General features: G+C 35.3%; 1 protein-coding gene across 1 annotated transcript in view; it reads right to left on the bottom strand.

Annotated features, from left to right (window-relative positions):
• The window catches only part of LOC134795369 (uncharacterized), a 233494-nt gene that overhangs the window by 179955 nt on the left and 35876 nt on the right, over positions 1 to 17663 (bottom strand). The window contains exon 2 of the mRNA XM_063767198.1: positions 8481 to 8518. The gene's annotated coding sequence lies outside the window, so the exon portion shown is untranslated. The remainder of the gene's footprint in view (positions 1 to 8480; positions 8519 to 17663) is intronic.

The following is a 17663-nucleotide window of genomic DNA, read 5'->3' as shown; positions in this document are numbered from 1 at the left end:
ATGCACCATCTGGAAAATATTTGTATGCCTAATGGCTAAACATAGTGATACTCTTTTTAAGTGTACAATTATATCTGTAAAAACCTATGTTTACAAATAAATATACAAATAAACAAATAAACAGATGGCATCTCTAAGGATAAGATGAATAAATTAAAAAGCACAATGAAGTAGTAGTAGTATTTAATTAATTAAACAATAAATATTGCTTTAATAATTTTCATCTAAAATATTAAATTATATAATTTTGCAGGGTAGCAAATAGTGAACCAAAACTAAGCTACCTACTAGTTTACCCATTGAAGGCCAGATGGCGCTCCGACTCCACTGTCGCATTAACAGTGCCAATATAACGCGGGAAATTCAATCCTAACAGATTCAGTAATTTCCGAGAGAGTAAATAAATGAATGTAGATGCCAGGCTGTTACATGTATTATGTCAACAACGAACTAATTTTATGTAATTAACTGTTACGGGTCAAAGGTATAAGGCTACAAAAATTGAAATCGCGTTGAAAACCTCACATATGGAATATCGCTAGATAGATACAAACCGGTTCTGCGTAAATTAGAGGATATCCGACAATTACGGAAACAAAAAATATATCTTTTAGCACAGATATGGTTAAGCAGGTAGGTAATTATATGGGTTTTCGTGTTGATAAATGTAGATAAAACGACTAAACGTGGAAGTTCATTTTATCCACCATCTTTATCAGACGATCTTAAAATGTAGGAATTACCAAGTGTTGATGTATTATCTTAAAGCGCATTAACCTTACCGTTGATTACTGGGTCATCTGACTAACCGACCATTTGATTAAAGTCCATTGATACCGCTATCCTTGTAAAAGCTAGGTCATCATAGTCATTATAAACTAAAGACCATCGAGCATCGTCACTGATTTTTACCGTATAGCTTCCGTTATCAGCATTTGAATCGCGCTCAACCGAGAATGATTACTTTAGAACTCAATTTACTGCTGTAATTCTTAAACATGAATTTAACATACAATGATCTATACCCCAAATGTCTGATTATTTTATAATTCTCAAAAGAGTTCAAGAAATGCTCTACAATTACTTGGGGCGCGAATTTCGAGCCAATTTCGAGATCCACCATTAACTCGGTAATGAGAAAATTATTCAAACCTTACGGCCCACGTATCGCGTTTTCATCATCGATGGTAAAGGCCTCATCCAAATTACTGGTATACACGTACATAACCAACATAACTTTGCACTTCCCAGATAAAATTATAGCACTAATGGTTATTGACTTAAGGACCACGTTCAAGTTTAGCAACAGTACATATTTTTGGGATTACCTATGTAAGGCAGGAATTACGCTCAGGGGGCCTGTCTCGATTCTAAAAGGGCCGATTACGATGATCGATTGCATTCGATTCCGAAATATCTTTTGTTAGCAGTTCTGTAAATTGTTTTTAATGGTCCATGTTTTACATAATGATAATGACGCATCGTTAAAAGATCCAAATTTCTTTGCCGAGTTTTGATTGATCAACTACTGGGCTACTATACTGATAATTAAATTTTATAATTTATACCTTCCACGTATCATGCTACTTTTAAATTAAGAACCGCCGGATTCCGTTACTTCTCTTTGATTTAGATTCCTACGATATACATAGCAGGCAGTGCCTAGTGTGATAGATGATTTTCTATAAAAGGGAACGATTTTGTATAGGCAAAAAAAATTACGTGTGCTACGGTTTTTTTTTAATAAAACAAAAGGTGATATTGTCCAATAATACTCATTGTCTTATTGAATGATGAGGAAATTAACGTTTATTTTGGTATTCTGAAGCTACCTGTCTTTAACCCGCTTTAAAACTGCGGGTATAATTTGAAAGGCTTCAAAAGGATTGACAGTAAAATTGCAGAATGAAGCAGACACGCGATGCAGAGGCTGTTCATTATGGTCTACATGCAAATGTTGAATAACACCGTTTTGATATTATTGCCAAAGACGTACACATATAATTACGCTTTTGGCCCTAGCATGTATGTAGGTAGATACGTTCGCGAGGTAATTTAAACTAATAAACAAAAACGTCACTTTTGACACTGACCCATCTAATCCATATCGTTTCTAGATATATAAACTGACGTATCTTAAAGTTCGAATCGGGCCGATAGCCATCAACGTAGTAACAGTAACGTATATAAAAATAGCAATACCTAATTAGTAAATAGTTTGTAGCTTTGTAGGTTACCTTACAATTATGATTACCTACTATACAATATATAGGTGTGTTTTATTTTACATACGTGTATATTATTTACTTATTTTATTTTTATCTAACCAATTTTAATATAATAATGACGGAATAAGTTGCCAGAAAGTAAATAGATAAGACATCTACTTTTATTCAAAAGTTACCCATTTTGTTCCATCATTCAGCCCACGGAACACAAAAACAAAATAATAATGTAAATAAATGTGCAAAAGTTAGTTGAAATCTCTAAATATGGGTTATCGCAACAACACATATCAAACACATACGACACATACACGTACATAACGACTTTTTAAATCAATAAGCATCCAAACCAAAACTTGTTATTATAGTCATCATAGCTAATCAATTTGCAGCAAAAACAAAGAATGCAGAAAGTCACATCTCCGAGAGAAATCTTATCGATTACATTATAGAAACGAATAATCGATTACGCCGCCAATCTATTATCTAAGGCTATAATTCGACAGCTGTCAAAACGTATAATCTTCTAAACGCTGACGTCTGAAATGTTTGCTCGAACAGGATTGACTTGTATGTGTGGCCAGTCTGCTCTGACCCGGGGTTGCACTGAGCCCTGTAGGTATTTGATGTCGATATGAATTGGCGGTAATATTTAATGCTTGTAAATCCTAAGGTACACGATGCGTGAAGTTATAATGACAAGTTGACATAGGTTTATCTGATGCGGCTTTGGATGTGTCTCTGATGCAAAAGTGTACGTTATTTCCTAGGCGATAGAGTTTTAATAACATTAATTACGCATTTCCCTTACTGATGGTCATTCGCCTTACCGGTGCGATGACAATTCAATAAATTTAGAAATTGACGATGGTAATAATGGTCAACTTTAGTATTTTTACCCTACTTATGAACAAGACCGATAATGTTTTCCAATAATTTAATTTCTCTTTTATTATTTATCCTTCACCTCACAACTTCAGATCCGTTTAAACTTTGAGAGAGGCGCATGCTATAAGTAACAGAATTACAATTTATATTTTTAATGTTACATTTAGTCTACACATACGATAACAATGAATTTGTAAAATGTACATAAATAAATATTATATAATAGCTTTCCTATCGAATTTTCCACTAACCAAACGTGTTCGACTCATGAGAAAGTGCCACTCAAAACCTGCGTTATGTCAATTTCCTTTACACTTCGATAACTAATGTTGAAATGAAAAAATGAAAAAATGAAAAATAAAACAACATCAAGGATGTGGATATCATTTTATGTAACTACTATTATAGTCATAAAATCCATTAAGACAGATAACATAATGATCAGCGAACAAGCCTTACATGTAATTTAATGATTATTTTGGTTGTTAACATTTAAAAAATTATGTTATGTAGATATAGATGATAAGACGTTTCGATTAGGTATGCAGCTCAACAGTGGTTTGGTCCTGTGACTCCAGTACTGATATGATGGTCGTTCTTGTCTACGTGACAGCGTGATAAGACGGTGTCCGTCACTTTCTATCCCACGGTGTTATAAAGTGACAGTTATTTTATCACGGTGTAGCCATTCATAATACGCTTGCTGTAAATGTTGGCTGTAATGACCCCGTGCCGATCTAGACACGCTCTAAACTTCAATTTTTCAATAGATATTAAAAAGCCAACAAATCTAACACATTGTCAAACCCTATCTCAAAGTCATCTACAAATACAAAGCGTAACCTCCAATAAGAAACCTGTCACAAGGGTCACACGGTGACCGAGACCCCCGAGTTATAAGGTCTTATATAAGTCCATAAGAGTAGACATAAGAGCGCGTTAGATTGGCGAAAGCGCCAGGTGCATTCGAATTTCGATTTTCTCCGTGATATATACTAGTACCGGTTTTCGTCGTGAAATTGATAATTTAGCGATTGTGTTTTATTTCTGTCACAACAGAAATATTAACTTGATAATAGATTAATAGCTTTCTTATTTATTGTCACAGAATTTACCTTTCAAATTATTCACATAAAGGTTCGATGCGTGGAATCAGATTTTTATTTGGCTCCGGATTTATAAAAAAAAAAAAAAAAAAAAAAAAAAAAAAAAAAAAAAAAAAAAAAAAAGCGTTTATTCACAAGCTTACTTACATTTAGATACAATACATTCTTCTGCCAAACCACATAGCGGTTTGTTGGCAGACGAGGCTCCTATTATAATTAGCTTAATATGCAAGTACTAGGTAGTTTATTTATATGTAACTTAAACTTATCTACTTAACCCTTTACCGCATGCGTAGCCCAATATGGCATTTTCAATTTAGAAAACTATTGATAGCTATTAAGGTTCATTTTTAAACAAATACTTTTTATTTATGGTATGAAGTTAAGGGGTCAACTCTATGGTCTGAGCGTACAATATAAAAAACTTAGTGTATGGTTTACATAGGTTGCACTTGATCTTTTATCTTATTTAATAGAAAACTACTTAATTTCTTTTTAAATGTTTGTTTTGTCATCCTTGTGGTCTTTAAATCCGACGGTAGTTCGTTATAGATCTTAGGGACTAAATATTTCCTACATCTCTGGCCATAATAATTCGTAAAACTAGGTACCAGCAATTTATTACTATCTCTGTTTCTTATTAACCTTTGATTGACAATAGGTATTTTAAACTCATCATTACACATTTGATCTAAGGCTAAAAATAACGTGACTTTTTCATGAACTGTTAAAATTTTACATTCTGAAAAGAGCTGTTCATATGAAGTACTTTTACATTTTATTTTAGTTTTTTTGTCAACCATTAATTTCATGAATCTAATCTGTAGTGCCTTTATTTTGTCTAGATACGTTTTAAATGTACGACCGTAGCTTAACAGCCCATACGACAATAGCGAATCCACTAGGGCATAGTAGACTGCATACATAGTAGCCCTATTCAAAACGAACTTCAGATGGTGGAATTTTGCAAGTACTGCCCTTAATTTATTGCATAATCCATTTACATGTGGCTGCCACGAGAACTTATAATCTATAAGCAAGCCCAAGTACTTGTATTGTTCCACCACCTGGAGCTCGACACAGCCGCACGCGTCCCCTGCCGGCCGCGCACTGTGGAGGCAGTCGAAACTGTGCCCCACAATGCGCGGCGGCCTGTACCTACCTCTAGTGTAAGGCGACCGTATGCACATACATTTAGTTTTAGCAATGTTAATAATAATGCCATTATCATGTGACCATTTAATTATGTTAGTTAGATCTTCCTGTATTCTGTTTTCTATTAGGTCTAGGTCTTTATCCGCATATATTAGGCAGGTGTCATCTGCATACATGTAAACACTACAGTTTTTGACAACATTACACATACTGTTAACATGAACTATGTACCCAACGGGCCCGGCTACCGAGCCGGTCGGCACGCCGCAGGAGACGTGCGCGGGCGCGCCGCACTCGCCTCCCACGGCCGTGCGCAGGGTTCGACCTTCGAGGTATGCACGGAGCCACCCATGGAGTGGTCCAGTGATTCCACACTCTTCCATTGCCTGAAGCAGCTGGTTGTGGCCCAAGGTATCAAAAGCTTTTTTGAAATCAATAAAGACCACAACCACCTGCTTCCGCTGGTCCAGAGCCTCGTTGACCTCGTCAGTAAACCGTGCCAGCGCGGTCGCCGTACTGCGCCCTCGACGGAACCCATGTTGCGAGTGAGTGATTATATTATTATTTTCTAAAAAACTACTAATTTGTGCCGTCACGTATTTTTCTACTATTTTATTAATGACTGATAAAATGGCAATAGGGCGATAATTTGTATAATCAGTATACGATCCTTGCTTAAATATAGGCCTTATTATTGCTGTTTTTAATAGCTCTGGGTACATAGTTTTTGTTACACACAGATTAATAAATCTTGCCAACACCGGACTAATTTTTTCACTTACATATTTTACATCTCGGACCCTGATCTGATCTAATCCAGGCGACTTTTTTTCACTTAAATTATTGATAATTTTCTTTATATCATTAGATTGCGCCCTGACAAACCTTAGTGATACTTGACTATTATTTGTGTAATTTGACCTATCTAAGAACTTGAAATCACAGTTATGCCTTATGTCTAATATTTCCTTAGTGAAAGTTTCCGAGAATTTATTACAGATATTCAAGATGCTGTCATGTTTTGCTAAGTATTTTTGTATTATTCTATCTACGCTCAATTTTTGCGTCCCCGTCCACAGATTAATTTTTTCCCATATTTTCCTAGGATTATTATTACAGTGTTTTAATTCTTCCTGCCTAAACTTATTTTTTGCTTTATTTATACATTTGTTGACCCTATTTCTATATCTATTATACATCAATCTTAAGCTCATATCGTTAGGACTACTTTTCCACCTTTTAAATAACTTATCTCTTATTACTAACATTTTTTTAATACATTTATTAATCCACGTTTTATCTTTTCGTTTACCAGGCAGCATTTTTTGTATTTTAGAGTCATTGTAAACACGAGAGAAAACTGCGCATAACTTATCATACAATTGTAGTGGGCAATCGCAATAAATCAGTTCTTTCCAATTAACACTGTCAAGTTGCTTTTTAACTGTTTTTTCACATAAAATAGTCACAGGTGCTCGCTTACCAGTCTGTGCGGGGTCAACAACCTCGATGCTCACTCCGATGGGATAATGGTCAGATACCTTGGTGGTGAGGACGTACGCGGACACCGGCCGCCCGCAGCGGGTTCGCACCCATGCGTGGTCATAATAATATGTATTATGACTGAAGACACTATGGAGTACCTAGTTTACCTAAGTGTTATAGAAATTAGATAGAACCCAACATTTTACACTCAATAAGAATGTTTTATTACACAGCCTATTACGATCATTAAAATCTAATTTTATTTCATTCAACGTAATCTAAATGAAACTTAATTACTTGATTATCACACAAAGTTTATCTCTTTCTATGACAAAACAATCATTCAGCCCTGGGGAATCTCGTTATACAATGCTGTCTAAACAGATGAGATCTTCATTTCTTTCTGTAGTTCGTTGAACTTTAACCACACTATCGAAGCCTTTTATGACCAGTATTATGTGAACTCTCGAAGGGTACTGTTGGTACGTCTGTTGGGCTCTAATTATTGTACTGTGACCAATGACCACCTCCCAGGCCTGTAATTATGGACTATTTCACAGTTTTACGCGTACCCAGCAGCTGTTAGGTTCATTGATCCTAAGGGCTAGATTTTTTTAGAATAAGTTCTCGTTATGCTGTATTTTTTATACGTTGCTTTTAATGAGAAACATTTACTTCAAAGTATAGATTTTACGTTTTGGTGAAGTTTAAATAAAATATTCATTTGTGCTCAATGCTCATTGATTTAAGACATATCAAGTTTTTATGGTTAACGGGTGTTTTACACACTTGTTTTGATACTGATTTTAGTAGCTTTTGGTTCTAATGGATACGTACTTATCCATTCAACAATTATGTGTTTTTGAGTAGATATCACATACCTGCCTATTCACTCGGTGTTTAAATACCCACCTCCTCACAATTAGCATTAGTTAAATAGCCGTCTATTTATCTGAAAGCTGTCTTGAATATCCCTTGCCTTTTTCTAGTATTCGAGTAAACAAGATCGAAGTGATCCCATAAGTGTTCCGTGAACAAAGTTATGTACGGAGCACTAACAAACTACTGGATGGATAAACAGGCAAAGGTATTATGATTATACCTATTTGGACGCGTCTATTTATTTGGCGCATATCTACCTACTCCAGTGAGTGAGTAAACTGTGACGCTACTTATAAAATACTTACATACCTACTGGCATACATAATAATAATATAAAAGCCACCGTCATTTCCGACGGAACCAGGTAGTGCCAAGGACGCCACTTCCATAGGGTTTTTTTTACAAGATACGACTTCCTTAACGTGCATTGTTTCTGTAATTACATTACACTTGGTGTATAAGTTTAGTTTTTGTAAAACTTTACGTATGCTAATAAAATTTTTAAATACCTATGCATAAATTTTAAACATATTCGTTGTTTTTGTGATTTCGTGTAGCAAAAAAACAAGACCTTGCAAAAATCTTGAGTTGAATAATAATGAAATAATTTATAATTTGTGTTTCAATATTATGTTCAATTAGTATCAGACGTCTGTTATATATAAGCAAAATTATTATCAAATTCATTAACTAGTTTTAATGAAAATTGATAAAATTTAAAAGCAATTTAAAAGCTTACCTTGAATGAGAGAAGAGCGCCACAAAACCGTTCACAATCTGTAATTAAGAAAAAACGTGATTAGATAATGTAAAAAGAAAAACATTAAAGCAAGATGTATTAATGATAAAAGTGATTAAATGTAAACAGTAACGCTCCCTACGGAAGTTACGACGGCGACGAACAAATTAAGTAACGTATACACAATATATTACTGGGATCGAAAGTGAAAATAACGAAAGTAAGAGGTGATCAAACGAGTCGATACGCGGCCATTTTGACAAAATAAATGATGCGTCTGTGTGCGTAGAACCTGTTCCTAGTGTAGGTGTGGTCAAGATTTGTATGGAAGATTTAATATTATAAAATGTGTATTGAATCATACTTCAGATTTTGCAATACACGTAACCAGTATAATAGACAACCTGTAGAGCGATAAAGCTCGTTCAAGAAGAAATTGAACTCGATGCTATCGAGGGAAATGGTTAAGATAAATCATCCCTATTTTATGAAGACACGCGCAACTAGTTGAAATTTATTATCGCGAGTTAACTTTACGCATATAATTACCGTGATTTCTAACATGCATTCATTATTATTGACGCGCATGACATCTCCATCATTAATTTTAATTGGTTTTATCAAGCTAAGGCTCGCATAATGAAAACAATTATAAATAAGTGATATTAAACTAGAATGAGGTAACATCACCGTTAAGGCACCGAACTCTAACATTATAAAACGGAAAGAAAGAATCTAATTGTTACGCAAGACAAGTCATGTTTACGAGTTCGTGGGGACAACGACTCCAAACTCGAGTCAGAAGATAGAAGCAAAAAAACGCTCTTATAAGAATTTTCTAAAAACTGAGAAACATTGTGAAATAGGTAAGTACGTTTTGTTATTTCAGTTGCGATGAAGCAAGATACTAAAATCGAAAAAAAACATGGATTTTCCATGTTTTGTATTACAATACAATGCCGCTTATTTGGACTAAGACATTGAGATTAAAAATTTACGCAGCTGTTAAAACAATAGCTAATCAACAACGGCCTTATGGAAGGTGTCGACCACCCTGTTTGCGTACAGCCTTGTGTGTTATCGTACCACAATTTCTCGACAGATGGATAGCCGCGGGCGTGACGACTGACGAGGCATCTGGCTTTGAACTCGACGTCACCTTTATTGAATTTTAATAAGGCAACCGTATGTTAGCTTTTGTGACTTCGGTAAGGACAAGAAAGTAGTGTTCCCAACAACTGATTATGGATGCAAGTGAAGCTTTGTTTGAAATTTTCGAACATGTTTTACCTCTTTTGTTTATCAGTTGTGTTTTTGAAGGTCTATTAGATTGCATTCTTATGACGGAAATTTTAGTAGGTAAATCGTGACTAGTTAGCATTGACAGCTTACGCAAGCGGAGCAGGATATAGCTATAGAGCTTTATTAAATAATCGACGTTAAATCCTAGTCCAATGGATTAGAGCTATCAATAACTTACGATTAACTGTAACCTGTAACTTTTATAGTTATCGTTAAAACTTACGTAAACGTTTGAGTGATGGAACGTTGCACGTGATGGATGTATTTGAAAATAAAAGAGCGCGTTATGTCGACAGTACAAATGAAAGAATAACGACTTGTTACGAAAGGCTGTAAAAGCTATTTTTGGGACTGTCAAATCTGCTCTAGTTCAAGTTGTAAACATCTTTGGTTACCTGTTACCGCATACGAATTAGAGAAAGAAGCGTTTCAAATAAGAGTTGCGCAGTAAAAACTTAGAAATCGTGTGATCTCTAACTGTGCCGAAAATCATAAAAAATTAGAGCAAGTAAAATTTGAGTTCCATAATAATAGGATCAATGTTAATGCCAAAGGTTAAACAAGCAAGAGTTACCAAATATTATTGTGATCGCGAATTACTAGGTCAAGACGACGGTCAACCTTGAGTCATCGGTCAGATCGTAGCGATTTTAATATTGATGATCGTTGCGATTCCAATACAACGCAGGACACGTGACCTTAAGAGGAGAACGTTCTATCTTCATAATAACTGGGTCACCTTTTACATTTGCATCGGAGTAATTAACTTGTTTTAAAAACAGTAAGGTGCGTTGGGGCAAGATGGGATGGATTTTTGATGAGATGAGCAGTGTTGCATTGAAACGACCGCACATAAATACATATGGTCATTATTTTGTATTGTGTTCAAAAGGTAAGTCAAAATAAGGATTAGAATAATAGGCCAAGCAGAACAGCATACTGCATACCGAACTGAGTACACAAGCTGTGTCAGCCTCATTATGCCACAGTTGTCTGTTCTAACCTCTGCCACTTGTAGCACATTACTTGCATTGTCTGGTAACGAAGCTGAGACAGGCCTTGTTAGAGTTGTTAGCATGGGATTTAAACGTGCACTCTATTTTCAAACGGACTTTTGGAAAATGGAACGCCGGCAGGTAAAATTATTGCTTTTGTATCGAGTCAGGAAAGCAGCCGGTAAGAGTGGATGAAGAAAGTTTTAAATTGATTTCGGTGCGTTGTCACGATATTTTTTGTTAATATAGGTCGCGATAAAAGTATAGACAATACCAACCAATATTACGCGTATTTTAATACTTCTCGAAATACATACTATAATGTAATATGTGACATAATTCGAAACACTTCTTGTCAAAGCAGAAGATCTGGTATGTCAGGCCTAAAAGTAATTTAATTACTACTATAACTATTACATAAATATGTAGGTATTAGTATTGTATTCAATGCGCGATGATTTGAAGATAAAGATTTGAAGCCAAAACTACAGTTTTTCTGTTATAGTCAAATTATCCAAATAACTTAATTCATCATAATGAAAGTTCCATGAACCATTATTTCGTTTCCATCATCCAAAGGTCAATTACTCGGTCGCAAAGCAATTTGAACTAAGCCACTTTCTTCCAAATTTGAAGTTAGCTAATCAAAAATGCCATATCTATCCGCTTTGCTCTTGTTTGCATCATGTTTGAGGTTATGTAAGCTTGCGAACCGGGCTCTCGCCTCCATTGTGACATGGGAACACGAGCTTTCTACCTTGTAATATAATTTCTGCAAAAACATGATTATGATTTTAATAGTCTTCGAGGCGTCGAGTTGGGAATACTTTGCTTATTTTGATGGTTACTTTTCTAATGCTGATTAAGGTTCAACGGATAATAAAAGGTTCAATCAATATTTCTTAAGCTATAATTTTCTTATTTTTCTTAACATTATACCTACTTCAAGGACTCGATCGACGATCATGTATTGACATTACTGGGGTGTTTATTTGAAAATCTACATAAGTTTTAAATAGTTTCGGTAATTTTTAATCCGATGATGGGATTCATTAGAATATAATGGAACCCTTAATATTATACGCATTCATAGCTTAGTCGAGACTACCTTGACGCAACCTTAAGCTCGTCAGCTTTTTTTTTCCATCGCAAATAAAGAGAGAACATCAGTTCACACACTTGTATATCTTATTTATCTGATCTCTTGGACTCCACGCCCTCTGATAGATATCATGTAAATTTCTCTTCGCCTCCATCATAGTTTTTATCAGCAAATATCATCAGAACACGTAATCGATTGTACTCAGCTACCTGTGATAGATGGACAAAAAGCGTTTAATCATTGTTTACAACGTGCTGTCACTTTCTCGCACGTCATCTTGCATATAAATTCGAAAAGCAAACATGTGATATATGAGTACTATGAGTATAATGAGTAGGTAATAAACAATAATGTACTCGTATATCTTGAGATCTATTGTTGATTGTTTTGAGTACCTACGTTACCTACCTACCTACCTACGTTCGTAAGAAACAGAACAAATTATTGAACTTGTTATAAATATATAAATGAGCGGAGCGGTGGTGGCCGAGTGGATATGACGTCCGACTTTCAATCCGGAGGTCGCGGGTTCAAATCCTGGCTCGTACCAATGAGTTTTTCGGAACTTATGTACGAAATATCATTTGATGTTTACCACTAGCTTTTCGGTGAAGGAAAACATCGTGAGGAAACCTGCATACATCTGCGAAGAAATTCAAAGGTGTATGTGAAGTCCCCAATCCGCATTGGGCTAGCGTGGGGACTATAGCCCAAGCCCTCTCGCGCATGAGAGGAGGCCTGTGCCCAGCAGTGGGACGTATATAGGCTGAAATGATGAATGAAATATATAAATAAATATTATAGGATATAATAACACAAATTGAAGTCCCACGGTAAGTATATATATATATATATAGACACATATATAGAAACATTGACTTAAAGATTTGTAAAGTTCCCAACCCGCATTGCATTTGGTCCATGAAGCATACGCATATTAGGTATGTCGACTGATGCTACTTATTAAATACTAAATAATTACATACAAACTAAATCATCATCATCATCATCGCAATAACAAACTAAATATATTACATTAATTAAATAGTTACATTACACCTGACGATAAACGAGTACATTGTAGTTTCCAATAAACCATTTTAGTAAGGTACCGGAAACAACGGCAACTTAATAGTATAGGTAGTTAATGTGACTGCTACATAATGAATGGCATTAAAATACGAGTGTGGGTTTAATTATATGTGCGTAGATAAAACATATTTTTATGTTTTCCATCTTATGCAACGGAACCCTTAGAACAACAAATTGATTGGTACCTTGCGCGTACGACGCTGTGTCAGTAGTCAATTATAGCGTGGTGGGAAGCGCCGTGTGAAAATCGCTAGAAAGGGATTTTGTTATACCTAATGACAGGTTATGAGGTAAACATTAAACAATCAAGCAACTACTGTTGTAGCTGTGGTAACTGTTATCAAAGTGATGTAACGCAACGCAACGTTTATGTAGATATAATTTTTTTCGGCGTTTCCCTTGACTACTCAAACATGCGAAATATCCATTCAACCTTACATCAAAATCAAAAGTTTGTAATAATAAAATATCGCAATATAATAATAATAAAAGGGAGGGACGAGTTGGGGAGTAACGACCCCACGGACCCGAGTGCTCCCGAGAGTCGGTCAGGGTCTCCGTCTCCGGCGTGTCTTCGTCGGTCGGAGTGGACCTCAAGGGGACCCGCATGACTCTCAGCTCTGGCTTGCCTTCATTGGCCGTCCAGAGAGGAGTCGCCAGAGCTATATGCTCCAGGGGTGGAAGTGAAAGATGCATAAGACGCGAGTTGGCACAGTGGCTGGTAACAGCCACTGGGTAGAAAGCGGCGCACACCTCTCAACACCCCTGAGCCGCTCACACCGATGTTGCTCCTGGTCGTCTTCGCGACGGCAGTTTCAGGGGCCCATCTAGTCAGCGGCAAGTCACCGCCTGCCTCGATAACGTGTAAAACATTGTTATGGCAGGTGTCCGACCTCTCTACAATAGCCCAGTCTCATTGTCCACCTAAACTTCAATCTATAGACCGGTATACTGTTCACTTTTTCTACAATAGTCCCAATGCCTGCTGAGACCGGTTCATGGGTGTCTATTGTTGCACCTGTGAGCGGGTTACAGCAGGCGTTCTACATGACATAAAAGCTCTCCAAGGGGCCTCTACGTGTTGGATCTATATCCCCACGCAAGCCTATCAAAAGACCGGGATTTATAGGCCCGTGTAATCCAAAAGGAGATACAAAAATATACTTACCTAGCGATAATTTATTTAAATTATTTGAGAATACTTCCTTACCTATGTATATTGTGTCGGTAATTTAAAAAGCAAAAATGCAGTCAAAATTTTCATTCATATTTGACTTATATGTACATTATATTTGAGTTAGACTGAAGGCCCGAAATTAGTTCGCGCGTACCCAAATGCACCATGTCAACGCAAAACCAAATGTGTGACACATGGATAATTAAATTAAATAAAAATGTAATCAGTTGTGTCATATTTTTGAAACTCTAGGATCTATCGTCACCTACTATCTATCTATCTATCTATCGTCAGTTACTACTTATATCAAAATATTATGTTATGAAATATTTGAAAACTCTATTTGAACAAATGATCTAACGACTAACAGTTGTGTCGAAATTATTTTCTAACTCTCGCTTGTAATGCTTTCTTTATTTAACTGATGATAAGATTTAATTTAATATCAGTATCGTTTATAAAATAATATTATTAACATATATGAATGAAATGACTGTAGTTTTTGAGGAATAAAATTCAATATACAATATAGTTAAAGTTTTATTAGGCAAACGTTAAAAATATACTACATAATCTAAACATAAAACTAATTAAAAACTAAACTTAAATATAAATATAAGCAAAATAAGAACGACAAAAAAAAAATAATAATAATTAAACTAATTAACTAAAACTACCTAAAAAGTAAAAAACCTACAAATAAAAAATTGGCCCCTATACAATTATTTAACTAACTATATCGATCCAAGAAGAGTAGGAAAAAAAATTCAAGATCAATTTTCCCCGTTTTAATTTTTAAACTTAATTAAAACTTTGATGTTTTCCAATTGAGTTTTATCGTAATATCACTTCGGTTTTCTTCATAAATTATATTATGAATAAGTTAAGTATTTAGGATGCAGGCAAAATAAAATATCCAGCCAAAAGTAGTTATAAATGAAAACTGAATCCTTTGACACACTGATAAATTACTATACAGTATTACGAGTAAATAGAAGACAACAGTATTATTTTACAGTTTTCCATTTCCTTTCTACTTTATTAACTGCAGAAGCTGTTTCTCGGATAGGTAATACTTTATGTTAGAATTTACGCATTACCCTACAAGACAAGTACCATCACGCACACTGTCAACTGGACACCGGTGGACTTTATGCCTTTTGTAATAAGGTCCACCGGTGTACAGTTAGGAGTATTGCTGTTTGTACAGCCTTTCTAAAAGGAAGTCCATTTCATAATCCATAAAGTACCTAAATAGCCATTCTCACACAAGTTTACTCAAAACGGAAATCTAGAACACAAACAATCGATTTATTACTCGGACTTTGACCGCTGAACACCAAACATCTTATAATCTTACAGCTGAATTGAGCAATACGATTATATCCCTTACTACATTGTTTTAAGGTCTTTGACTTGCAACTGTATTTTACAAGATTGCAGGGATGTCATTTCAATCGCTTTCTGTGCGTTTAAGAACCAGTATAAGAGTGGTCTGCGATCCTGAATATCTGTTACATATTTTGAGGTCATGTCATGCTGGTTATCTTTGGATGGTCTGCGTGAGAGTACATGGTACGTTTCTCTATTGACGGAAACGATTTCTGCGTGCCAGCACGTAGGTGCATGATTGGGCCGTTTCGTTAGATACGATATGCGATTTACTCGATTTAACATGTATCTGGACGTGCTTCGACTATGGCTGCAATCGATATATTTTTTAAATATCAGTGATTCATTTTGTAAATTTTATTGTTATCAACATAACGCATTGGAGATTAAATTAACATGACATTGCACTTAAAGTTTTAACATACTTAGGTGAATGTGTATTAAATTAAAACATTGCAAAGTAAAATATATATATATTTAGCAGAAACGTCTGTTAGCGATACCACAATTCAAAGTACGAAGTAGTACGATGATTAACTGGTAGAAAATGCCATTAGGCATTAAGTCCATTATTTTTATGTCTTGTGCAATAAAGTTTAAATATATATATATATATATATATATATATATCTACGTAAAATATAAACACTTTATTGTATACAAGAGGAGTAAAAATTACAATAAGGACAATGTGTAAAGGCGAACCTATCCATATAAAGGATCTCTTCCAGTTAACCTTTGACAAAGTCTCGAGGTTTTGGGCATTGGGTATCAAAGTAGTAACTGGAGCTAGGGGGACTAGGAGCTAGCTCAGTTCAACAAAATCTTGGGTAATAAGAAGCTTTCTCAACAGTCTATTAATCTTTACAGATATTCGGTATTCGGCGAGTCGGACTCGCGCACGAAGGGTTCCGTACCATTACGCAAAAAATCTCGTTTTTTGTATGGGAGCCCCACTTAAATATTTATTATATTCTGTTTTTAGTATTTTTTGTTATAGCGGCAACAGAAATACATCATCTGTGAAAATTTCAACTGCCTAGCTATCACGCTTCATTAGATACAGCCTGGGGACAGACAGATAGATGGATGGACAGACGGACAGACGGACAGTGGGTCTTAGTAATAGGGTCCCGTTTTTACCCTTTGGGTACGTAACGTAACCCTAAAAAGTTACCTACTCTAACTGGCTCACTAGAGCACTAAAAATAACTCTGTTATCACAAGTTTCAAGTATAAATAAATAAATTATTAACCTAATAACCGCGACGAGGTGCCTGGCATTCCTAAGCCTTTCATATCGACATATATGGATCGGTTGCGTTTCGAGTTGCAAACAGGAAATATCGGATTAACATTACATATCCACGGGTGTCAGTTTACAATAAAGGTTATCAATAAAGATAATAATTTATTTTAAATACAGTATAATACCCTATTATAGTAGGTAGGAATATTTGAACGCGTCTGCGGACGATCAAACTGATATGTAAGTTTACGACAATATTAGTTTATTATAATTAATTAGTAGGCATTTGAGTTTAAAATATTGGGTGTGGGTTGGACTATATTTGTGGAAGAAAATGGGCGTTTTAGAACAAAGCGAATCTTCTAGCTTATTTGGTGCATACATATAAATTATCCAATTATCAGATGGTTAAAATATAGTTATGAGCCTAAATATTTTGCCATATCAATCCTCTCCATATTTCAAATAATCCTGTTATATTTCCTTAAGTACCGTAGACCGGGGTGACTTTGGAAAATTTGGGGTTACTTTGATAGATTTAAAACGGCCATAGAATTACCATTATTCATTATTTACTGCAAATGTTCCTGTAACTAGTTAGATTACTATATATTCATATTCACCTACTGTAAAAAATCTCGCATAAATATATATTATGGCTTAAAAACTGGAATTTTAAAGTCGCCCCTGCATTTGAAAGTCACCCCGGTCAATGGTATCAGACTTGTCATTAGTTCACTGTAAATCACCTCCCTACTTAACCAGCGCCACGGACGCACTTGTATTGTAGCTTTTGTTCATTGTAACGATGTAATGTTAACATTACTTTTATCTGCCTTTACTTTTTCTTTTTTCTTCCAATTAAATAATGCCA

Source organism: Cydia splendana, chromosome 12 (assembly GCF_910591565.1).
Source record: "Cydia splendana chromosome 12, ilCydSple1.2, whole genome shotgun sequence".
Taxonomy (NCBI): domain Eukaryota; kingdom Metazoa; phylum Arthropoda; class Insecta; order Lepidoptera; family Tortricidae; genus Cydia; species Cydia splendana.
This window is presented reverse-complemented; position numbering and strand designations above follow the sequence as displayed.